The following is a 25,194-nucleotide window of genomic DNA, read 5'->3' as shown; positions in this document are numbered from 1 at the left end:
GAGAATTGTGAGCAAGCCCTGGTCTGGGCTCAGAACTTGGAAAATTATTTGATCTCAGAGTTGGACAGGACTTAAAGTACGGTCTTGCCCAAATGCCCACCTAACAGAGGAATCTCTTCTGCGGTATTATTGGCAGATGTCATCTGGTGTCCCCTTGACCCTTTTGGCTGGACAGCCCACTACTCATAAGATAGCTGGTCCACATTAGAATGTATTATCTTTTATTGAGCTGAAACTCCATTCTTCAACATCCCTTTAATGAAAGAAAACATTTCTGATGTCTCTCCCCATGTTGTCTTGTATTACTTTTGTTACTTAAATATTGATGTAAAACTAGATTTAAGTTTCTCATGCTGTAGGTCTCAACTATAAAACCAAACTAGCCTTAGAAATTGATATGAAAAAGTACAGGACTGATACAATTAACGTGTTAATGGAGTTGATCTCGTTTCTCTGAAAAAATTCCTCATGTTGTGCTTCAGGGGAGAAGGATGTAGCCTGTGGTCAGTTTCTTTATTCAATTTGGTCACTAGCTCTCATGAAGCAGCACAAGGGATGCCTGGCTGCACATATGTATGTTCTAGAAAAAGGTATGAATAACTAAAAGTCTCTAGTTGCCGGGCTGGGGAGAGTCAAATCTCAAACTTAACCCAAACGGCCTCCATTTCCCGTTTTAATGAGACATCCCTTGGCAACTTTGTGAAGATGTTTTGTGCACTTGGAAATTAAGGTCAGAGTTGTAGTGTTATTGCAGTTTTCAACAAATGGGCATCTAATCCAATTATTGCTAGAATTGGGTACAGAACAATCTTTCACTGTTATTTATTGCTACACTTACTGCCAATGAACGGCTGTTGCAAACTGCACACAGCGACAGGGGCCAGGCAGTAACTCTTCTTGCCAGATGCGTGCTGACTGCCTCCCTTCAGTTCTGCTCACCTACATGGCTGAATCAGGCCGTCCTCTCATTTGTCTCTGCTCCACCTTCCGTGCAACATCTGGGTGGATAACTTTGTCACCTGTGTCATTATTACTGTGCCCTGGTCACCTGGTTCAGTGGTTCTCAAAACTGAGCGTGACTTCGAATCACCTGGGGAGCTTGTTGAAAGTGCCCAATCTCTGGACCCCCTCCCTGAGGTTCTGGTTTGCTTATTCTGGGGCTGGACCCAAGATGCTACGTTATTAACAAGCGCTCTGAGGGATTCTGATGTAAGGGGTGTGAATACTTTTAGTGCTTTCCAAGATTACTGTTGACACGGAAATATAAAACGTCAACTCTTTACAACCTGATTGAGAAACTCTGGCATCCTTCTCAGATTTGTAGTATCTGCAAAAAAGCCCGCTTTGGATGTTCTGACAAATGCCTGATAAACATCTTGAACAGGAAAGAGTCAATAGCATAGGCTCTCTTTAAAATGGCTTTGCTCTAATGAGCACCAGATATATTTCAAGGGACACAGATATTCTAATAATGTTTTCATTGACTCCTAGAACATTCTGGAAGCTGTGGACTAGAGTGGAACGACATTTTCAGGTTGTACCCATACTGTTAAGTATGCCTGAATAGGGAGGCAATTGGAAATGGAAAAAAAAAATGGTCCTGGAAAACAGGAATCAAATCAAGCAGCAAAGCTGACATTTCTCTTGGAGTAGTTACAGCTGCATGTTTTGCAGTTTGTAAAGTTAACTATATGTTTGCCCAAAGAGAAGACCATGGATCTGGACACAGAATCAACAATAAACCAGACACCTGAGTGTGTCTTGTTACCATTTATTCTTCTTCAGCTAATTCTTGTTGATTGCTGTTAGAATGAAATACAATCGCTGGTTAGGAGTATTTACGACTTTACAGGAGGCTGAGGGGTTTGCTGGCATTTATTTTATGTCTTTCTGGGGGAAGGGATTAAAACGTTAAGTGTCTTGGCACAACCCAACAGGATCATCTGTTTGGAGTATCAGCGTGGTCTCAGATGGTGAACAGCTTGGGAGTTGAATCGAGTAATATTACAGATTACCAACTTCCATTCTTTATATTTTGCCATTATATACAAATTGCCAAAATATAAAATATTCTTGATGGGTTTTTATTTTTTTTCTTAAGGGGAAGAGAATAGAATTATTGAGCATTAAAACTTTATAAAGAACTGAGGATTGGAATAGCCCTTAAAATTTTACTGTAAGAAATTATTCTATTTAAAAGTGCTGAGATTTCTTTCAAAATTTGCTAGCAATGGAGAAAGCAAAAAAGTTTAATAAGGGCACATTTTAATACAATGAAACTTACATGATGTGTACTGGCCCCGCCTTTTTGACTAATATTTTTACAAGAGCACAAAGACAGAAAGGAGGCAAGTAGGGAATTTGATGAATAAGAATGATTTTTTTGAATGCTGTGCTAGCACATCTAAACTTGCCTCCCTCTCATATGTACACATTTTTGTCAGTTTTGTGCTGCATTTGTACTTATTGGCATCTTAAAATTTCGTTTTGCATCTGTGCTCTGCATGTACGTAGACCCCTGAAATGATGTATACAAACTCAAAATGAAGGAAGCATCTGGAAGCCTTGATGAGCTGTTAACTCGACACTATTCTTAGAACCTCGAAACTCTCAAATGAATTTTTATTTCAGAAGAATAAGCTTGTTGCTTCTGAATTATGCATTCATCCCTGCATTTCCCTTATTTATGGTCCCTGGTAACGCCACAGCTGAAGATTTTGTGTTCTCATTTCACAGACTTGATGTGCAATTCAGGTGCCTGACCTTATCCTGAGCATAAAAGGAGCCTCAACTGGTTACTGCAAGTGTTGTTAACATTGTGCTAAGGCAACTGGTGCTGAGAAACAGCTTAAAGGATGGAACGATGCGGAGATATTTTTAAATACCACAGTGCTTTAATGGAGGGTGGTCTGAGATTGCCCACAGGGTGAGTGTTGCCTGCCTATGAGGGTGGCCCCATTTGTAGGATTTGCTCAGGCCTCAGTACTTTTTCCCAGTCCTTGCACTGGAGGGGAACGCCCCGATGGGGGCACTGGACAGACTGTCCGTTGTCTCTTTCCGGAGTCTTACTGGTGAAGCTGTCATACAACCTGTAGTCTTGTTGATGAGGCTGGTGAGATGACCTGCAAATTCTGCCCCTGCCGTGGCTATCAGGCTAGAGTCATCACTGCTGGTCTGGTAGCCGAGGACCAGTGAGTCAGGATGCTGTCGTTGGATGGAGGTTCATGGGGAAGCTTGTTTCTACAGCTTGAGATGAAGGGACACACATATTTTACCTGAAGTCAGTTGTGCCCCTTTTCTCTGTACCATGGTTGGAATTCTGGATTGGCCTTCAGTGATGTATCTTGTTTACAAGAGAGCAATTTCAGGAAGCCCCTTGGAGAGGAAGCCTTAGGATGGTGGTAGAGACCAGAATGGGTATCCTGAGACTGGAGCTGGAGTCCTGGAATCTTTCCCCACACTTCATGGATTATTTCAGCATTTCCCATGTGAACAGACAAAATTTGGAATCTGACTGTGCTTTCAAGTCAAATTTGCACTAACTCTGGTGCTGTGTGAAAGGCATTCCTTTTAACCAAGAACTGCTTTTCTATAGTCCACTGAAAAAGCACCAGGAGAGGTCTTACATTGACAAGAGTCAAAAAATTCTCTGAGGGTAGAGTGGCTTTATTTTTGTAATAAGAGGGAAGCAGGGCGGTACCCATCTTTTATAAAAAAGCAAATGCAACTCTGATGGCATCATCACCTTGCCTTCTACTTTATTTTGTGACTTCCCTTCTCTTTTCCACACGGAAGAGCTCATTATTTTATTTCCTGATGAGAGTGAAATAGTTTCTCATTATTGCTTTTTACCTAGCGGGTATTAAGCTGTGATCATGTCTTTTTATTTTGTGGAACCCTAGTGTTTTTGAAGCATAAGGCATTTGGGAATAATCCTTTATTTTATGCGTGAGGGAACGGAATCCTCAGTCAAGTGACAACTTAGTTCATTATTCGATGTCCGTTCATTTAGCAAAAATGTTTGGTGCTTGCTTGCAATGTACCCAGTGAGGCACTGCGGGGAGACAGAGATGACGCAGAGCAGCTCAGGCACAGTATTAACAAGGTACAAGGAAGAGGGTTTATTACAGAGATGCAAGCAAGTTACTGATCAGCTAGCTAGGTGCTACTCATGAATTTTTGTTTGGCGTTTCTTTTTCTCCGTATGTGTGCTAGGAAAAACAGAAGAGCAGAGAGCCTGGGTCAAACCCAAAGTGTTTCACAGTCCTTGCTTCCCAGATTTACTCTTACACCACGAAGCAGTATGGTTTTTACTCCTAAGTTTGAATTCATGCAATATGTGGATAATTAGCTAGGTACTTCTAACTTTTTAAACAAGATTTAGTATTTGAACAGTTTCTCCCAAGAAAATAGACATTCATACACTATTGCTGATTTTCTCCATCACCAGAAAGATTGATTCATCAGTCAGGGAGAAAACAGTTTGCTTTCAATTACAAAAAAAATAGCAAAAATACAGCAATAAAATGAATGAAAATATGAAACCATCTGTCTGGAATGATAATGCCAACGTAGTGTATATTGTAAACAACACAATTTGTTCAAGTCCACTTTGAAAGGAAAGTGTTTTAGAGTGTGCACAAAAGAGGAAAATAAAGCCTTTATTCACAGATCTTACGTGCAAGACGCACAACCATGTATGTACAGGTGTGATGTGTGCATGTATGTCTCCAACACTGGTGTGGCCCTGATAGGAAACTGATGCAAGTAATCACCCCACATGTCTAGTATTTGAACTTTCACCTTTATCTGTCACCTGAAAGACAGTTCAGGTCTTTGTTATCTCTGGTACTTGGGACAATGCCATAGTCACCTCGTATCAGTTCCTGGTATTGACCCATCAAGTCTTTGCAGTGTCATCAGAGTATTTTTCCTATGACATGTCTTAGGTCACATTTTCTTCCTCAAAATTTCCCAAAGCTGTACATCTTCTACAAAAATAGTTCCTAAACTCCATAGAAACACAGCAACCACAATTTTCCAACCTCCTCTCTCCTGCAACCTGAAAAATGTCTCCTCTGGATTCTATTGCCATCTTTCCTGTCCTGGAAACGCAGGCCAAGTCTTCCCACCCCCAGGGGCCTGGCAGACCAGACCCCGAAGCTCAGCCACAGCCCTTTACTCTGCACCACATCTTTGGCACCCAACAGTAAATGCAATACTTCTGTAAATCCATTTTTCCTTCCCTAAGTGAGTCGGTGAGTTCCCGGAAGGGTGACTAAAAGCATTTGGAGAGGCCCTTAAATATTTTGATAAATGTGTCTTGGCTGCTTGTTTAGAGCTTAGATATTGGGAGACGACTGGGAATCATTTCTTTTGCCTGTAAATCAGTGTACACCCCCACCTCTCCATTTCGGCGGGAAGCCCTACCAATAATGACTTCCCTGGTAGGCTGGGAAGCCTAGACCACCTGTAACTAACCACACGCTTATGGTGGGGAGGGGGGCGATGCCCAAAGACAGGCAACCTCTTCCTCAACCTGTCATTCAGATCTTCTCCACTAAACCAGTATTTCTGGGGCACCCACCCTAGGCAAAACGCCGCCAATTTGATTATTTTTCCTTTCAAACGGGAGGAAAAAAAGACCCCTACCAAACCCCTGCAGTCCCTAAGCCAATAAATAACTCACCTGAAGGTCAGGAGCACCCTCCCCCTCCCCTCCCGGGGTGTCTGGGCGGGGTGGAGGGGGAGCCCAAAAAGCGCAGTGCAAATCCAGAGGCGACGCGATTGGCACCGGTCTGGCGGCGTCGGCCCGAGCCTGCCCTGCGCCCGGATGGAGGAGGCCGTGGCTGCGCGACGCTCCTGAAGTCCCGCGGCGCCCCCTCCCCCGCGCCGGGAGGCGCAGTCGGGCCGAGGTCGGCTCGCGCGCGGTCCCTGGGCGTGTGCCCCGCCGCAGCCCGCGGAGCCTCGGTGTCTCCTGCGAAGGGGGGCGCGGAGCGCGGCGAGCCGCCCGCGTCTGCGGCTTCCTCCCCGCGCCCGAGCCCCGCGCCCGGCCGAGAGCACGCGCGCCCGAGCCCGGGCCCCCGGCCCAGCCCAGGTAACTTTTCTGCAGGCGGAGCGAGGGGATCGGAGGGGGTCTTGGGGTCCCGAGGTGTGCGGGCCTGCGGCGCCGCTCGGCCGCCCGAACCGCGGGATCCCGGCGCCCACCCTGCCGGGCGGCCCGGACCCTCGCGGGGACCCCCGCCGGGCCGAGCCGGGGCGCCGCGCCCCCGCCCGGGGACGTGCCGGCTCCGCCCGCCGCGCCGCAGCATCTGCCAAGCGGGCGCGCGGAGCCCGAGCCCTGGCTCCGGCCTGGGGGCCTCCCTCGGAGCCCTGGCCGAGAGGGGCGACTCCTCGGCCCCCTGCGTCCCCGCTCTGTCAGCTTCCTCAGCCCCGCGTCCGGGGCGCCATGTTTTAAGTTACCCCCCGGGTGGGTGGGGTGGGGCGGGGCGCGGGGGCGACACTGCGGCGCCGCCCGGGGCGTGGGGGGCTGCGCTGGGCGCGCGGCGGCTGCGGGCTCGTCCGGGTGCTCGGCGCGGGCGGGCGCGGCGCGGGGCCGGTAAGGTGCGCTCGCACAAAGCATCCCCGCTCGGGAGCGGCCGGCCGCTTTTATGTAACTTGTCCGCTTCCCCGAACTGGGGCAGCGGCCCCCGGACAGCGGCGGGGCTGCGGCCGGCCGGCCGAGGAGGAGGAGGCAGCATCCTGAAGAAGCTGCTCGGGGTCCGGGCACCCGCGGGGCCGGGGGGCCGGGGGCGGCGCGGCTCACCTGGCGCCCGCCGGGCTGCGGGCCGCCTGGGGAGGCGGGTGCGCGGGCGGCTCTGCGGCGGCTGGGGGCGGGGAGGTCGGGAGGACCGGGTTGGGACGGCGGGAGTCGGGGTTCTCAGCCGGTTTCCGGGGGCCGGCTTTCTCGGATCTCCCCCATTATCTCGCCCTCCTTGCCCTCCCCCTTTCCCCACCCCCGCCAAGTTCACGACTTCTGCAATGCGGTGGGTGTGGTTTCCTAGTAAATTGTCACTGTGGTCCTTTGCAGTGGGAGCCTTCTCTCCCTTTTCGGTTTCCATGTTTCCGGATCCAGAGTTGTCTAGGGGTTTCTTCTCCATTTCCAGCCCAGGGTTAAAGTTGGGAAGAGATTGTTGCAGAACAAATAGAGTGATAAAGAAAACATGTGGTATTAATTACGCGGGGAGGCCGCCGGAGAAATCCTGCGAGGCCAGGCAGCCCTGCGAACGCGGCGCTTGCATGACGCGTTGAAGTCGGTGTCTCAGCTTTTTTACATTAGTCTTGCGGAACTGCTTTTGCAGATGTTCTGCGCGTCCCTTTGGGGGGGCCAGTTTCGGCCCTCTGGGGCGGCCAGGTGTGTGCCGGAGTCTCTCCTGGTAGCATTAACTTTCTTAGTAGAAGATTCGTCACACCAAGTGCTGAAAACATTCTTTTTAAATTTGATACAGATTTTTAAAGTCTCAAGGAACCAAAAATGATTGGAAAAAAAAAAACTTCCACTTATGATCTGGGAGCTCTGGACGTAGCACCAATTGCAGCAAATTAAGCAGAAAAACTCTATTAAAAGAGCTTGCGTGACCCTGGAGAATGAGAGGTGATTTAGATCTTGGCGTAGCTGGAATTTTAAGAAAATGCATGTTAATGTTGGTATCACAAACGTCTAAAACTTTAGTTGGAGTAACAAATCTATTGTGTGAGGAAATAAATTCTACATTGAGAAGCCTGACTTTAAATTTCAGAGGGCATTGATGAAAATAAAATAGCTGAATACTGAGTCATCTCATTTACATTGTGATTTTCTGGTGGTTTAAAAAAGCAAGATACCAGATGCACCAGTTACTGCATAAACTTAATCCAGCTAATACACTTTAGGCAAGTAATTTTTGCAAAACAATACATGTTTTGTGAATGATTTATCAGTAACGGGAAGGGCAGCCACTTTACTGAATTGTCAACCCCTTTTGAGGTGGAGGACTGAGAAGATATAGGTTAAAGGTCAGTGTCTTAGTGAAATGTTTACATTTAATTTTTAAGTCATTTCTTCTGCAAGAATGTGATTTAGGTTAAAAACAGTTTTTGTAAAGTCTTGTGCAGTGTTTGGACTTGGGCCAACTTTGAATTGTGTTGAAATAGGAGATGTGGAATTTTTTTACTTGATCAGAGGCTGTTTTATATACACTTGGTTTTTAAACATTGGTTGGTCAAATGCATTAAGGGGCCACTCCGGTAACCCTTCGTGTACCAGGAGATGTGATGTTGTATTTTGTGACTCATTTCTGGATTTACTGTATGTTGGATTAAGCATGGCAGGGACAGGCTGTCTGTTTTATTTTCTTCTATGTTGTAACGTACATATTTCTTTTGAGTGCTCAAAAAAAAAAAAAAAAAGCCTTTACATTCACAAATGAGAGTTCATGTCCTCTCCAGTAAAATAGACCTCCAAGAGTAGGCTGAGAAATAAGTACATGCTTCCTTCTGTGAGAATATGACAATAATGGAGAGAGAGATGTCGTAAGTACTTGACTTCCCTGGTCATCTTTCATCCCCAGTCTCTTCCAAGTAGCCAACCACAGTTGTCCACCGAATGCCAGCTTTATTATGGAATAAAGTGTTACTAGTGGAAATCTTCCGCTCCACTTCACTTGGAGATCTGTAATGGTGCACTTGCAGCAGCTATTTCTTTCAAAAGGCCACAGAGCGGCTAATTTGTTGGGAATTCATCAGACGCTCCTGGAGGGCTCTGCTGTCATCTGATTGGCCTTGGCTGGAAAGAACTGTGTGCTCAGAAGGAGGGACTGGAGCAGTGAAGTCATTGCCCTGCCTGGTGTTGTGACATCACTATGGCTCAGAGGGAACAAGGGTGGGGCAGGCAAAACCAGACCGTCTGAAGCATCCTGCTGGCTTTAACTTTGCCTGATGACTGAATGAGACTCTCCTTTCTCAAGCTGAACTGCGCCATAAGGTATTGTTTTGAGAAGGAGAAGGTAGATGTGGATGCAAGACTATGGGAGTGTGTGTTTCATAGATCAAGGAAGAGGGGTTTTTTTTTTTTTTTAATGCAGTAGTAGTAATCATTGAATATTCCTTTTACTGGGGAAATTCTGCAATTTTTAAAAAGGACTATTTAAAAATTATATTTAAGGATTAAGTCTATATTAATGCATAGAGTCAACGTATTTCTTATTCTTTGTACCAAAATAGCATTCTTACTAAAGCCTTGGTTTGGGTGATTATTGTTGTCTTGTGAAAGTATGTGGTGTCTGTCAAGCTATAATCTTTTTTTCTGAGTAGGCAGTGTTCTGTCTGATTTATTTTTAAGCGATGTGTTTTCAGTTGGCAACTGGTAAAAATGGAGAAAGTGAGAGGTTTCACGAGTGTGGGAGATATCTGCAGTGATTTGGGGTAATTGATTTCTATTTAAGTTTGTTTTATTTGCGAATTATTTTCTAATTTAGCGTTTCAATCTGAATTTAGAATTCTAGTGCAGAGATTGATCTGGTTTCACCCAGATTAGTGTTGAATCAGTTGTAAAAGGAAGCCTGAAATTCTGAGGCTGTAAAATAAATACATTTAGCGTTTTGATTTCTGAATTGAATGTGATGTGAGCATGAAGAACAGGAAAACCACAGCACAGCTGCAGGGGCCCGGGGTCCTCTCTCCACCTCCCTGGTGAGATGGTGTCCTTCACTCATGCGAGTGTATCGCGTCCAGGGGAGCTCTGGGCAGTTGTCACTTAAGTGTGTGTCTTATTCCGGACACATTTCCAAAGCAAAGGGAAGGAAAAGAAAATGGGGGAAATGGCACAAATAAAGAAGTTGAAATTAGGTCCCAGAGCTGCGCTCACTTGGTTGAAAATGTTTTCAGTACGACATTTTTAGATCTTACAGTGATCGGTTAAATTGCACACTTTGGAATTGTAAGCTTCTATTAGCACCAAACCCCTAATTCTTTGGTAATTTGCAGTACAGAGAAAAAGCTGACAACTTAATTTTTAGGTGGCTGACATTTTGATACGTTGTTCCTGTAGCCCATCCTTACAAATTTAAAACAAATAAATAAATAAATAAAAGGAAAAGAAAACACAGAAAGGTTTTATTAAATCCAGAAAACAGATGTGCTATTTAACCTGCCTTGTGTGCGTACTTCCCTCACCGGTTACGCTGAGTGAGTGCTTGCGGTGAGTAAGGAACTTATTTCCCTTTGAGCTTCATCCCCACACCAGCACAGGTTCTGAGCACTTACAGTATTGAGTAAATATTTACGGAATTGGATCCAAAATGAGGTCACTTGTGACTTAACACTTCACTACAAAAAATCTTGGAAAAGCCTTAAAAGGCACGGCTGCTTGTTTGTAAGAGAGAATTACTGGACTCCCGCTCGCAGTCATTATTTTTAATGGCGTGATCCTCTTCGTAACAAGTTTGCTGCTTGGTCTAGAGCTCAAACTGGGTAGGTCTACAGGTTCTGCCTGTTGGAAGCAGAGACGGCTGCGGGTTCCACGGGGAAACCAGGGTGGCTTCTTTGTGAGATGATGTGCAGGTGGCCGGCCTCCTTTCCTGCCGGCTCTAATTGGTGTCACGGAGGATGTCGGTGGAGAGGAAGTTGTCAGAGGAGGAGGAGAGGGACCAGATTGGAACGTGACAGAGGCTGCAGTAGGGCTGGGCAATGGTGGTGACCCTGGCGTTGAACTAAAAAAGAGGAAAACTATTTGCTGCTGCAGATCTCTCTTCTTTGGTCATTTTTTATTATGTATGTAGTGTTTACATCCTCAAACAGTGGCTTTCTGTGTGTTTTATTCAAGCTCCAAATTTCATCATTTCTAAAACAAAGCTTTTTTTCCCCTCACATTTTAACATCTCTGAAATCGGGATATGTCTTCCAGTTGCTCTCAGCCATGTGGCAGGGAGAAAGCTGGCAACTTAATGCATTGATTGGGAGCAGGCATCCAAAACTGGAGATTGGGTGTCAGTTGATTGAAAGAACATGTTGGAGACGGGAACGGAGCACTCGTACGAAATGGTGCATCTGCATGAAGACACGTAGATGGTGCTGTGTAAGGGCACAGACCAAAAGAGTAGGACTCTGACCTTGTGAAGAATTTTTAGGAAAGCCTTGGCCAATTTGTTTTGTTTCTGTTTTCTCCATGTATGCACAGAATATGTGAATAAATCTAGACAAGTTCTTTAAATAATTGGAAAATTAAAATTCCAGCGTGTGAGTGATTGCTTAATTGGCCAAGTGCTACAGATCATGTTATCTCTGTTACAATTAATGGTGTCGTGAATTTTACGAAATATGGTTGGTCACTTGCCTGTGCGGATTTTAAAAACCCTTTATAACGCTCAGTGCTTGTTGACGTGGCCCATTCTCTGTACTGGTAATTACTTTTTTTATGTGCATCCCTTTAGAAGAAAAAATCTATTGAGCGGTCTTCATTTTCCATTTTGGCTTTTCCATTTTAGTTCTTGGAATATGGTCAGACCTCGATAGTGATTAGTCATTTAAAAGATATTCCATCTAGAACACTCCAGAATCAAAAGCATGTACCCTGGGGAGTAGTCGGAGATGTGTCGAAGGCGAGGGTGTGGAAGGGTTTGGAGATGAGACTAAAGAATATTTGGGACTTTGCTAGGTAGTGGGGAGCCATTGAAAGTTGTAGAGCAGGAAAGACGTTCATCTGGTGATAAATGGAGGACATATTGGAAGAATAGGAGTCTGGAGACAGATGGTCTCTTGTTAGTGGACTGATCCAAAAAATTTCAGGAACTGAGTATAATGATATTTCCTCTCAATGATTGATATTTTGGCCACTCACCACATGTATTTTTTGTGGTTGTATTTAGTTGAAGATTAGCTCTTCCTTCTGGACTGTTTGGGGTGGCAAATGAGATATACAGAGATGGAACACTTTTCATTCTTATTTATCCTTCCAATTAAAACATCTTTGTTATTTCAGGTATTAAAAATAATGCATGCTCACTTTAAAATACTTTTTAATAATACTGAAAAACAAAAAGGAAGAAGTCTCGTCATCTAGACATGGCTACTGTAAATATTTTGGCAAACTTCCTCCCAAATCTCCCTCTCTGAGTGGACAGTAACCTGTCATGGGTCTTGGACTCAGACAGACCCGGGCGGGGCTCCCAGTCTTGCTGTGTAATCACCGTGTGACATGGGTCAGGTCTCTTGACTTCCATGAATCTGTTTGATCGCTTATAAAATGGCCACAGAGCTTAGACCTCAAGGACACGAGGACTAAATGATACAGTGCGTGCAAAGCACTGAGCACGGTGCCTGGTGCATCACAAGTGCCTAGTTAGCAGAATTAGCTCTGCTTTGCACAAGTGCAGGGTCACTGGTAGTTCCCTAATGTTTGACATGAGTAAGCTTCTAATTTAAATAACTTCGTCTGTTTTTAATATGTAACCGTTTTCTTTTTTACGCAGCAGTGTGTTTTGGGAAGCTTTGTCTTCTACACAAATCTGTATCTACATCATTATTTTCAGTGGGAAATAAATATTTCCTATGGGTCCTGTACCATCCCAATAAAGCATCACTACCTTGACGATGATGATTTGACTCCTTGTCATCCAGCCCCTCCTCCTCCTGCACACACTTCTCATCACTGTCTTGTAGCACACACAGCGGAGGGCTCTGGCGAAGCAGGACGTTAAGCAAAGTTAAAGCCTCTAATGATAATTGTATGCATCTCATTGTTGTGGGGGCCTATTTAGTCCTAACTAAAACAAGCAGCCTTGCGGAGTCTGAGCTGTGTTGTGGACTCTGCAGGGCGTGCTGGTACCCTCCGCCTTCCCGTGTGCCTCCTGCGTGTCCCAGGGGCAGCGACACCACAGCCTCACCTGACCCAGACTGAGGTCAGAGTCAGGCTCAGTCTACAGCTGCCAGGCAGGTGCCCCAGGGGTGTGGGCCGCTCTGCTGTGTGATTGAAAAGCACGTGGTTTTCACTGCCCTGAGGTTTACTTGAGATCCAAGCTTGTTTTCCCTAAATTCGCAGTCAAGGAAAATAGCTTTACGATCCTAAGGTGATGCTGTCTGGAACGGTGCACCTGGGCTTCTGGTCGGTCCTCCTGCCATCACCGATTCTGAGCTTAAGGCGGGCCTGGCAGCTGCCGGCTTTTCTGTAGCTCTTACCTGTTTTTACGCCACAGAGGTAGAGAGGGGTTTTGGTAATTTCATTACAGAGACTTCTCAATATCCCCCCCAACTTTATCTCATTATTTTGTGCTATTAGATGCTGACTTTTATTAACCTTAGTTTAAGAGGAATACTCTTCGTGGACTGAATATAAAGTTGGAAAAATAGAGGTTGACCAATTTGTCTGCTTATGACATTTGGAAACTTTTCCTCCTTAATTCTTTTTAACATTTTTAATTTTTTTAATTGAAGTATAGTCAGTTTACAATGTTGTGTTAATTTCTGGTCTCCCCTTCATTCTTTTTTTTTTTTTTTTTTTGGTGGGGGAGGCCATTAAGTTTATTTATTCAATTCTTTATTTAATGGAGGCACTAGGGACCTGTCCACAGTTCTCATTGAATAGATCTGAAGTTGGGTCCAGGCATCTGTATGTCCAGCAAGTACTTCAGTGGATTTTCAGATGGCAGTCCCTGGACCACATTTTGAGGTTGCTGGCTTAAGGTGTCTTTTTCTCAGTGACTTTCCAGTTTACTGGCTGTTGTCTGGTAAACATCTGGAAAGATAATGCATTGTAAATAAACAGTCCTGAAGGTTGAGATGCAGCTTCGCACAGAGGAGAGAGCCTTGCCTGGGTGTCACTCTGGCTGCGCCATCCCTTGTCACTTTTGTGGCCCTAGGAAATTAGGTAAGACTTAAAAGATTAAGGAAGTAGGATGAAGGGTTAGTTTTCTTGCCCATTAAATAGGCATGATAGTAACTGTGTAGCGTAACGGTCAGGAGTTGGGAAATGAGTGTCTGCGTGAAAATATGTGGCTCTTTAATTCATCTTCAGTTGGGGTTAGTTTCCTTTCTTTATGATTGATCACAGAAAAAGAGAGAAAAATCAGTGAGAAGGATGCTTCTGTGAGTAAACAGGATTCTGCTGATCAGAATCGAACTGAGTTACCTGGGTCTTACGGGTATTTTCAAGGTACGAAGCTCTGAACTTACAGACCTATAGGGGCAACACAGCAAAGCAGAACACTTACAGTGCATTGATTTCTTAGGCTCCAGAGATGAATTCAAGAGGGAGCTTCCAGCCTCTGTTGCTACATTTGCAGCGCAGCCTAAGAGTCTTAAGAAGCTTTCCCGACGGCATGGCCCCGTCTTGGTCGAGAGCCAGCTAGCCAGATGAGCGTCCAGCCGCCATCAGGCGCTGCCTCTTCCCCTCACTGCACCTTCTCCGGGCACCTACAGGTGTGCAACCGCTAAGGGTTTTCATGTTAGGACAATAGATGGACGAGGTGAAGGAGGCATATACAATTACCAGTAAACTGAATTTCGTAATCTCTTTCTACTCAATTTCCAGCCAAATGCTGCTCTGAAGCAGTCACTGGCTTTATGAGTTTACCTTCATACCTGTTATTTCTAAGCGCTCTTATCTAAGGGTTGGATTTCAACTTGGCAAATCTCCTTGCCTGCGACTTCTGGCTAGAATTGTAAACTCTCTTACTTGGTCCGATTCATCCTGCAGAGCTGCTGCTCAGATGGAGGACACCCCCGCCCTGGCGGATTTCCACTCTCCCAGCTCAGGGAACGTCTTACGGGCCCCAAGGTGGAGCCCCGTCTTCTGCACTCAGGCCAGCTTCCGTCCACATTCTGTCTTTTCCAGATGATCTAATTTCTATGTCTCCCAGCCTAAAGAAATATGTAAAACAAACCAGCCCCATCTTTGGACTCAGCTGCCTCCTCAGGCTTACTATCAGTGTTTCTGCTGCTTGGCCGTGAGCCAGACGTCTCTGAAATTATGATTTTTTTCCCAGGCAGGATACTCATTTGGCAATAGGGAGGGTTAATTTGAAAAGACTCACTAACATCTACCAAAATACCCACATAAGCCGGAAAGGCTGATGACGTGGCACCTTGAGCCTCTGCAAAGTTTTCTTCTCGTGTTCTTATCCATCTGCTTGTTATCCCACAGATGCTCAGGAGTGTTTTGTATGTGCCTGGTACCTTGCCGGGTGCTAGGGTTACGGCAAGCCAGGCCTCTGCTCTCCTGCACCCTGTATTTTAAGCTGGGGGACCGAGAGTGTGCACACGGACAAACTGACTGCAGATCGGGATGGGCGCTCTGCGGCAGGGCCATGTCCCCGTGTGGATGGAGCAGCAGGATGCTCCAGGTTCTGTCCCTGGGGGTGTAGAGCATCTTGCTCAGTGCAAGCCCTTCCTTCTGTTTGTGCCCCTCCTCTGCCAGTGTGGTATCAGTCGTAGATCGTGATCAGTACCAGGCAAGGACCACACCTTCCATCATCTCTGTGTCTTTGGGCCTCGCCCGGCGCCTTGCCGTGGTCCCATGTGAGCTGTAGAACCAATAGCTTTTGCTCTTTCTTGTACCTTACCTTTCTTGTGATGCAGTTTTGACTTAGGATATACATTCTCTTCTTTCTCCTTTGAGTTTGATCTCTTGTCCCATCCCACTCAGACGTGGCCTTAACCATGAAAGCAATGAAGCTTGTACTTAAGCTTAAATTTGTAATTTTATCGTCCTCCAAATTTGTAAACACGTCAGCATTTACAAAACCTGCACCTGCCTCTCAGCCCACATTAACGTGCCCCTTTCCTGAATTCTGACGGCAGCTCTCGTGAACTTGACTGTGTCCCAGCTCGTCCTCGCACGGGTGCACACGCAGCACATCCAGGGGCTCGGGTTTATTTGTGACTCCACTGAAAAGTCACTGGGCCTCTTGGAGACATGCGTTCATATGTAAAGGTGCAGAGCAGCCCCTCTCCCTCTAGAATTACTGTGACGGCCCAGTGGTGTGACTAGTGTGAGCCGTCTTGGAGCAGTGAGCCACGTGCCCATCACTGGCCATGTTTTTAGGGAGTTAAGATGGCAAACATTTCGGGGAGGGAATCTTTGATTCCTGTCCTGCTCTGCTGCCCCCGGCCTGTGCCTTCGTCCCTTCTCCTGACAGTGGAGCCGGTCCTGAGAACTTCCTGAACGCAGGGGTCGGTGATAGGGCCGGAAGCAAAGCGAACAGCACCCGCCCTCCGGGGCTCCCTGTCCCACAGGGCCGGGGGTGAGTCAGCAGATGGTGGGTGACTCACCATCCTCAGTCCCCTCTGACCAGGGCTGTGATGGGGGATTGGGGCGTCACATAGGAAGCACGCCTACCCAGAGGAGAGGGAGTGAGGTCCCACCTGGGACCTGGACAGTGACCGAGAGTCCGGACCTGGTGGAGAAGGGGGAGGGCCTGAGAGGGTGAGGGTGTGGAGTGGGCTAGCAAGGGGGTGGCGGTGACTGACCAGCAGGTACAAAGGCCAAGGGGAGAGGGGGCGCTTACTCAGTTCAAGGGGTTGAAAGAAATGGCACAGGGCTGAGGAGTGAGACTGGACCCCAGGAGTGCAGTGGGGGTGGTGACGGGGGTGTGGTGGGCAGCAGGGTCTGCGGGACATCCAGGAAGAGGTGTCCGGGAGCCCTCACGCAGGCTTCAGTGAGTCAGAGGGGGAAAAAAAAAGGTCCAGCATCAAGATCAATGTGTGGACTCATTAGTGCGGGATGCGAGCTGTCAACGCCCCTGGAAGATGTGGCCCGAGAGTGGGGAGTGAAGCGAGTCTGCAGAGGAGGAGAGAGGAAAGAGGGGAGGGGACACGCTGGGAACCATGCTCTGGAAGGAGCAGGGCCCAGGGCTCCTGAGAACCCAGGCTGTTCTGTGCCGAATGCCTTTGGTTAGCTGCTGTCCTTTTAGCCTTAGGATGCAGCACACTGAGGGGAGGGCTGTGGAGAAGAGTCAGGAGATGGGGGAGTGGGTGCCCCCAGCAAGGATCATGGATACTCAGGGAAAAGCCAGGCGCACAGCTGCTTTCCCACACGTGGGTGGGGTGTGAAATACACACGTATATATAAATATATAATGTCTTTTTCTCCTTTTTTTGAGGAGGAGAGGTGATTTGGTTTACACACACACATATATATGTATATCTTTTTAATGGAGGTACTGGGGATTGAACGCAGGACCTTGTGCATGCTGATAAGCACACACTCTGCCACTGAGCTGTACCCTCCTCCCCACCAATGATGTCTTTTTACCCAAGGTGTTTTATTTTATTTTAAAGAAGTATATTGAGAAGCAAAGGTGGCATTGCTAAGGATGCCTCCCTCCTATGTCGATAAAGGGCTGCATTTAAAATGGTGACAGGCAGCCCAGTTGAAAGCACTAAACGCAGATTTGCCATATTTTGTTTTAGGCAGCCCGTTTCTGTGGATCCTAAAAGGCTCTAATATGTCGTTTCAGAGTTTGAGAAAAGCGATGACAGGTTTCCGTTCCCTTAATCGGTTCCCTTTCTCCTCGTAACAAATGATTCCACCAGTGGTAACACACCCTTGATCGTAGCTGAACAGGAACACGGCTGCCGCCTTGTGTGTGGCTCAGAGGTGCGTGTCCAGGTGACCTGCCGATGGTTCACCAGGAAACCAGAGGATGCTGAGATGGGGTTGAAGAGTCTTCCTGAAAAGTAGTGCAGAATATTCCTGATACACAGAAAGGTTGACTAGTGAATAGAGTGACCACTTGTGTACCCAGCACCTATTTAAGAAATAAAACAGTGCCCCAGAGGGCTTCATCTCGCCAGGTGCACCTCACGGCGCTCTCCCTCCCTCCTAGGAGCAGCCACCCGTCTGTTTCTCACAACCGTAGAATCTCTTCATTCCTTTCCACCTCGCTCCTTCTAGCATCACTCGATTATTGGCAGCGTTGTTTTTAGTGTTTAAGCAACTTTAAGGGTTGTGCTGTACCTGGTACCTGTCCTTCTGCAGCCTGCTTTGTTCACCGGCACATGCTGGGTTCCTGCCGGGGAGCCCACCGGGTGGTACCGGTGAAAACCGGAGGCTTTAACTGTGGCTCTTGGCCCTTTACTAGGCCTTGAACAGGGCTGTGCTTCCCACATCAGGCCATGACACAGTCAGTCCCCTATGTCCTCAGGTTCCACATCCCAGATCCAACCAACCATGGAGAGAAAAACAGTTTTTTAAAGAAATTCCAGAAGGTTCCAAAAAAAGAACTAGAATCTGCCGCCAGCAACTGTTCACATAGCATTTACATTGCATTTGCAGCTGTGTATGTAGCATTTACCTTGTATTAGGTGTTGTAAGTAACCTAGAGATGGTGTGCAGCACGCAGGAGGCTTTGCAGTGGGTTATCTGCAAAGGCCGTGCCGTTTTGTGTTAAGGACTTGAGCATCCGTGGAGTTTGATGTCTGAGGGGGTCCTGGAACCAGTCCCTCATGGACACCAAGGGACACCAGAATGTCAGCTTCATGAACATAGGACCTACATCTGTTTTGTTCACCATGTACCCCCAGCTCCTACTTAGAACCGTGCCAGGCAGGTAATAGGTGCTCAGTAAATACTTAAATGAAGGCCATTTCAAGTAGAATGTGAACTTACGAGGAGACATCTTCATCACTCTTCAGCATTTCATTTAATGGATATGGTTTTATTCAGTGATCTAACGTCGAGTTGTAAATAGAACCTTCCAAAGTGAGACTCTGTGAAGAGACGAGGTCGCCTGGGTGGCCTGGGGGCCCTCTCTGGGATGTGAAGGAATTGGTGTGGGCGCCAGGTCGGGACCTCCCTCCACTGAGCTGTGCGTTCAGCCATGCTTGTCAGGGTGATGGTTGGGTTCCAGTCATTTTCAATTAATGTGGACTTGCAATTCTTTATGCTCATTAGAGTGGAGTTAAGTTTTGCCCTCCTCAAGAATTAGCACTTCCCTGTTGTCAGTTCCCTCCCAGACATGCCATCTGGTCTACCCCCTTCTTTCCCTTCCATTTTTAGCATAGTCTAAGGTAAATAGTTTTATTTTTTTTTCCTTCTTTACCAATAAGTATTCCGTTTTCTTATCACCTGGAAAATAATTTGCGCACCTCTCATTTTCACTCTTTGTATTCAGTGCTGGGAGAATCAAAGCGTGGCTGGTTTTCAGTTCTGAGCTCTTCAGGTAAACATCAGGTAGATAAGTGAGGTTTTGATTAGGTGTGCATGCTAATTAAAGAAAGACGAACGATACGTTTTCATCTGGACTCCCGTAGAAAATTATTCTGAGATAGAAGGATAAATAGTTGGCAATATCATGTATAACTTGATGGTGGTGGTGGTTTGAAATTTAACTGTTTCATTTCTTCTATTTCTTATATCCTGCCATAAGAAATTTTTAAAAATTCATAATGTGACTCACATGATATCAGAAGTGGAGTTTGGAGGAGAGATTGGGGCAGAATTAGTCAGAAAAGGAAGAGGGGGAAAGGCGCCACGCTGGACACTTAGATAGAAAATCACACGTAACTTGGTTTTGAAGAACTTCTTAATCCAAAAGAAAGGTGGCATTACTGCCTTTTTTCTATTTCTTTATAGAAAAGTAAAATTTTCTCTAAATCTGAGGATCATGTCGAGGCTTCAGGAGGACAGAGCTCCAGAATTTCTCTCCATGTAGCTCTGGGTCCTCAGTAAGCGGTGGTGAAGTTGCATGGTCTGTCTTCGCTGTTCAGTTTGCTTCCAGTTATGCTGCTTTCCTCCTGATGCCAGCGGTGACTCGTTCTTGGCCGGGGCTCAGATGAGTGTGGTGACTTGCACGTGTCTGGCTAGTAAAGGGGCACTGGCTGACAGGCAGAGAGGGCGTGGACTTAACTCTTCTCTAGTAACTAGAGACGTGGGAGGCCCCCGGCCCGTCATCTCTCCTCGTGACCTGCTTCAGTGTGCGGCCCACACAGATAGCGACCGAGACGTGCGGGTGCTCCGCCCCTTTGGGTCCGTCTGTCTTCGGCTTCTCTGATTTTAGGAGGTCTGGTGACAACCGTTACCCAGTTTGCAACCACTGCTCCTCAGCCTGGGCAGTCAGGACTCCGTCTCAGGCCCGGATGAGCAAATCTGATGTTCTGAAGCTCCTTTTAATGAGTCTGTAATGACCGAGATAATTGTTTGTATGACTTTCTCATGAGATGGAATTGCCTGATAGAGCAGTCATGTTCCTTGGCGTTCTTTTCTCTGATACCGAAAAGAGGATGAGGCTGAAAAACGCTTCAGTAGGAATTCCAGCGTCTTGATGGCCGTCATGAGCACTAAGTGTGCGTTGGCCGTTTCTCTTATGTAAGGTACCTCCTCGGAAGATGTCCTGAGGGCCCTGCAGGGACTAATGCATGTGCCCGATGAAGGGAAGGTGACCGAGTGGTGGTCAGGTGCTCTCTAATAATGGAAGAGTTACAAGGCCTGTGCCTTCTAAGATCATTCTCCGCACGTCTTTAAGGTTCTGGGAAGATACCTGTAAATCTTTCTTTCATACATTTTGTATTATTATCTATGACATAACAGTAAATATAATTTGTGTTTGGTATGCATGTATTATGAGTATCACTTTGTGTCATGATCATCGTGGAAGTTTTAGATCAGCGTGGTGCTGGGCAGTAAACTGTCTTTGTATGTTGTGTGAGGTTCCAGCTCAGCCCCCTGCTCTAACTGCGGTCACGGGCCGGCTCTGTGGCGACTCGCGGTCTCAGCTGCTTCCGCCGCGCAGTGACTGGTGTCGCGGGTTTACGTGCGGTATGCGCGCTGCGGAGTGCCCACCCCGCGAGGCAGCTGCAGCGAGGCTGGCCTCGCTGAGTGACTGTGAGGATGGCCGCTCATATCCCTGCTGCTTCCTAGCGCCGGCCTCAGCAGGCGGGCCGTGGGCGCTCCTGGGGGAGGCGCCGCTGCTCTGGTGGTCGGGGCGCTCGCTGGGCGCGCGGAGCGGGGCCGCCGGGGCCGCCTGGCCAGGAGCAGCCAGGGTGAGGAGGGGCCCGGAACAGGGGAACTTGGGCTCTGTGGCTGCTCTCACGTTTGTGTTTCATTTTGAATGAAATGAAATGGAATATGGCACATCCGCGGTGAAACTGGGTTTCCTACGATGGTGGCTAAAAGTGAAGAGCGGACCGGTGATCTCACGTGTTCAGGCTTATCGCGGGCATCTCCTCTCCGAGGCTTCGGAGAACTGCTCCTCACTCCTGCTTGTGACAGCTTGGACCATCACTACCGGCCTCTGGCTCTCTGGCTAAATGACAGGAGGGTGGCCCAGGCCTTGGCTGTCACACCCCTCCATTCCTGGGCATGTGACCCTCCCCTGGGCTCTTCCCTTTGAGTAGAGGCAGGTGGCTTCAGCCTCCTGAGTGTTCGCAGTAGGAGACCATGACCCTGCTTGGCCCAGAGAGCATGATGTCCAGAAGAGACATGAGATTCTGTTTTAGCCAAGAACACTCCCTGAGGTCTCTGGAGCTGCTCTGTTTCCTGCAAATGACCAGTGGAAATGGCCAAAAAATTTTTTGTTAATATTAGCTAATTAAAGACAGTAGGAAAGCAGCTGTTAGCAGCATAATGTAGTTGTTTAGAGCCCAGCCAGTTACTATCTGTGCAACCACAGGAAAGTTAAATGATCTCTCTGTGCTTTGCTGTCTTCAATTGGGAATAATAATAGTACCCACATCACAGCTTTATTGTGAGAATTAAATGAGTTAATATTTTTAGGCCAATATGTGTGTGTACATACACACACATATGTATACACATATTCGTATAAATCACATTTAAATATGTCTTTAAATATCCATTTCTTGGGCATTATAAAGATATGTGCCTATTTTTTAATCTTTTTTTTTTTTTTTTTTTTTTTGGTTTTTAGAACCCAAGAAAAGTAGTAAGGACATCATCTTGGACAATCCTTCTCCAAAATGTTGGGTTAACAAGCTCTTACCAGCAGTTATTACAGGTTTTAAAAGCTGCTCACGCTGGTCAGAATGGCCATCATCAAGATATTTACAAATAATAAATTGTAGAGAGGGTGTGGGGTAAAGTGAACCCTCTACGCTGCTGGTGGGAGTGTAAATTGGTGCAGCCACTGTGGAGGACAGCACGGAGGTTCCTTAGAAATCTAAAAATAGACTTACCATATGATCCAGCAATCCCACTCCTGGGCATATATTCAGAAAAGACAAACTCTAACTCAAAAAGACACACGCACCCTAATGTTCATAGCCGCACTATTTACAATAGCCAAGACATGGAAGCATCTCAATGTCCATTGACCAATGACTGGATAAAGATGTGGTATATATACACAATGGAATATTACTCAGCCATAAAAAGAATGAAATAATGCCATTTGCAGCAACATGGAGGGACCTAGAGATTATTATACTAAGTGAAGTTAAGTCGAACAGAGAGACAGATATTATATGATGTCACTTATATGTTGAATCTGAAAAATAATACAGATGAACTTATTTACAAAACAGAAGCAGTCTCATAGACACAGAAAACAAACTCATGGTTACCAAAGGAAGGGTGGGTGGAGGGGATACACTGAAAGTAGGGGATTAACATATACACACAACTACATATGAAAACAGGTAAGCAACAAAGGTTTACTGTGGAGCACAGGGAACTGTATTCAATATCTTGTAATAAACTATAATGCAAAATAATTGGGAAGAAGAATATAGATTATACATATGTGTATAACCTAACACAATGTTGTAAATCGGTTATACTTCACTGGAAAAAAATTTGAGGGATTAAGTTTCGGATGAGGGAATTACTCATTTTGTGTGTCCCTGTTTGCTAACCCTGTGATGTTTTTGATACTAGATCCTTAACATTGCTTCTCTTTCTGTATTAAAATAGAGTCTGTGTAGTGCGATTTCTGGTGCGTGTAGTAAAAGAGAAAACTCTGTTATTTTGTATCTGTTGCTTTGCTGTGTTGTGTTTCGTTGTTTAAGATTTCGCCCCAGTTGGGGTGACTTTTAAGAGCAATTTTAGTTATTTATGTTTTTAACTCATTGAAATTAGACTTGGGTCAAAAACTAAGGGGAAAGGCGTGTGCTCAGAAGGCTTTGAACACTAACAAAACTGCGTACTGAGAGGGCTGATGACTGTATTTGTGCATTTTTGAAGCTACATAGTATACAAAAGATGAAATGTATTCAGTCTCTAAATGATGGTCTACTGAGTATACTTTGCAGGGCAAATACCTTCTTTCATCTGGATCACCCTTTATTTCTACAGATATACATTGATTATGTTATTAAAACTATAAACATCTGTTTGGCATTGAAAGCAGTACGTGTTTCTATTCTACCAAGATAACTCTTTAACTTGTACACAACGTCCTGAGTTCCCTTTCCTGATAACATTTGATTGCATTCTTGCTACAAGTTAAATTTTTTAACTGTTAATATTGTATATTACGATTAAGGGGTTTTCAAATGGCTAATGTTGTAAATAGTTGCCAACATTTCAATATTTTATCACTAAGTTAATCACAGCAGTATTTTGAGTGCCAGCTGAGTTAGTCATTCACTCATTCATTGAACATTTCTTGAGCACCTGTTTTTTGCCAGACACTTTTCTACTTAGCAGTGGACAAAAAAACAGAAAATCTTTGCTCACGTGGAGTTTATATGCCAGTCTAATCTTCTGTTACCGCCAAGCCTGCAGTACCTTCCATGGGTGTCCCGAGTGGAAGTTCCAGCTTTTTACTTTTCACCCTGGGGGTGGGGGAGGGCTGCTGTCACCCAGAAGAGAAATAAAACCAAAGTTATTTAGTGCAGCCTTTTCTAATTTTGTTTCCCACAATAATATATGTCAGTAAGAATATTACTCTGTGTAATATAGCTGGGGAGAAGCAACTTTAAAGTGTTATGACCTATTTTATTATTAATCAGATTTCACATCACCAGTTTTTAGATATTTCCTTTTTAAACAGCATTTTGATCATGGAAACATTGAGTTTAAATTCTTGAAAGTGATTTTCAGTGGAAGAACAGTTTATTGTTCATCTCTTCTTACTTGATTGGCAGTAATCTGAGTAACAAAGTAGTATCCAGATGGAAAGTAGATTACGGTACTTGGGCATTTTCTACCCAGAACAGTTTAACTCCCGGGGAGGTGCCTGACCCCTGACCTGGCTCTGTCCTCTCTCTGAGGCAAGCAGCTTGATGGTCTCCCTCTTAACACTCTGTGGCTCAGAAACGTGTCCAACTTACTCAGCTCAGAAATAAATCTGCTGCCCTGCTTTATTTGGCCGTGGTTACTTTCTCCTTGATTTGAAGCCTGTTTCTTTTGGGACCGTCTCTGGTTTGACACCTTTGGAACATCGCTGCTTGCCGTGGGCTGTTGTCAGTGTGCGACGAGGCCCAGCCGCGCAGCAGGACGTGCAGCCGCCAGCCTCGCGCCCCCGCCTGCACCCGTGACGCGCCTCAGGGGACAAACAACCCATCCCTGAGCCGCGTTTGCCGCCCTGACCCCCAGGGACGTTTTAGGTTGGGCGTGCTCATGTGTTCCGTGTGCAGAGCGCGGTGCACAGGATGCTGTTTTCCCTTCTGGTGCCTCCCTGAGCACGGGACAGGGCGAAGCCCGGGGGTGACTAACCGCTGGAGGAAGGGGTCCCTGCTTGCTCACTTGGAGCCACTTTAGTGCAGAGAAAGGAGGGTAGATCCTTTTTCAGGAAAAACAAAGACAGCCCTGTGTGTCTCGGGGACCTCGCATAAGGTGGTCCACCGTCACCTCGATCAGAGGCCCTGCCGTAACTCAGCAAGGAGGCACTGGGGGAGGCGCCCTCCGCCTATGACATCCCAGCAGAGACGCCTTAGGGACCCCGGTGAGGACCCAGCTGGTGGCTTCAGCGTCTTTTGACAGAGGCCTTTAGCAGCTTCAGAGGCTTAGACCTCTGCTCTTAAACGTGCTTGGCACTGGATTTGTCCTGTCGCAGTTCTCGGTCCCAGGTGATAAGTAAGTGGCGCCTGTCCCTGAGAAGTTCTGAGAAGGAGAGAGAAACGGGGTGAAGTATCAGGAGTTATGGAGGTGAAGGAGGACAGGGAACTGGGGCTGAGGCGGACAGTTCTGGTCATAGTCTGTCCCCTCTCTTTACTGGGAGTTCTCAGCTGCTTCACAGTCTCCCCAGAGACATCCTCAGGCTTCCGCGTGGGTACCAGCGAGCG

At 46.4% G+C, this 25,194-nt stretch overlaps 1 protein-coding gene across 23 annotated transcripts in view; it reads left to right on the top strand.

The window, feature by feature from the left end:
- LOC105086006 (band 4.1-like protein 3) overlaps nt 1–25,194 on the top strand; it is a 189,462-nt gene that overhangs the window by 64,408 nt on the left and 99,860 nt on the right. The window contains exon 1 of one of the 23 annotated variants that reach the window (XM_064481574.1): nt 5,995–6,097. The exons of 19 other annotated variants lie outside the window; for them this stretch is intronic. The gene's annotated coding sequence lies outside the window, so the exon portion shown is untranslated. Of the gene's footprint in view, nt 1–5,994; nt 6,098–6,567; nt 6,604–8,488; nt 9,002–25,194 lie in introns of those variants that run through there. 3 more of the 23 variants (XM_064481576.1, XM_064481579.1, XM_064481577.1) reach the window with 3 other exon arrangements.

Source organism: Camelus dromedarius, chromosome 32 (assembly GCF_036321535.1).
Source record: "Camelus dromedarius isolate mCamDro1 chromosome 32, mCamDro1.pat, whole genome shotgun sequence".
Taxonomy (NCBI): domain Eukaryota; kingdom Metazoa; phylum Chordata; class Mammalia; order Artiodactyla; family Camelidae; genus Camelus; species Camelus dromedarius.
Note: the sequence above shows the minus strand (reverse complement) of the source record. Positions and strands in the feature narration are given on the sequence as shown.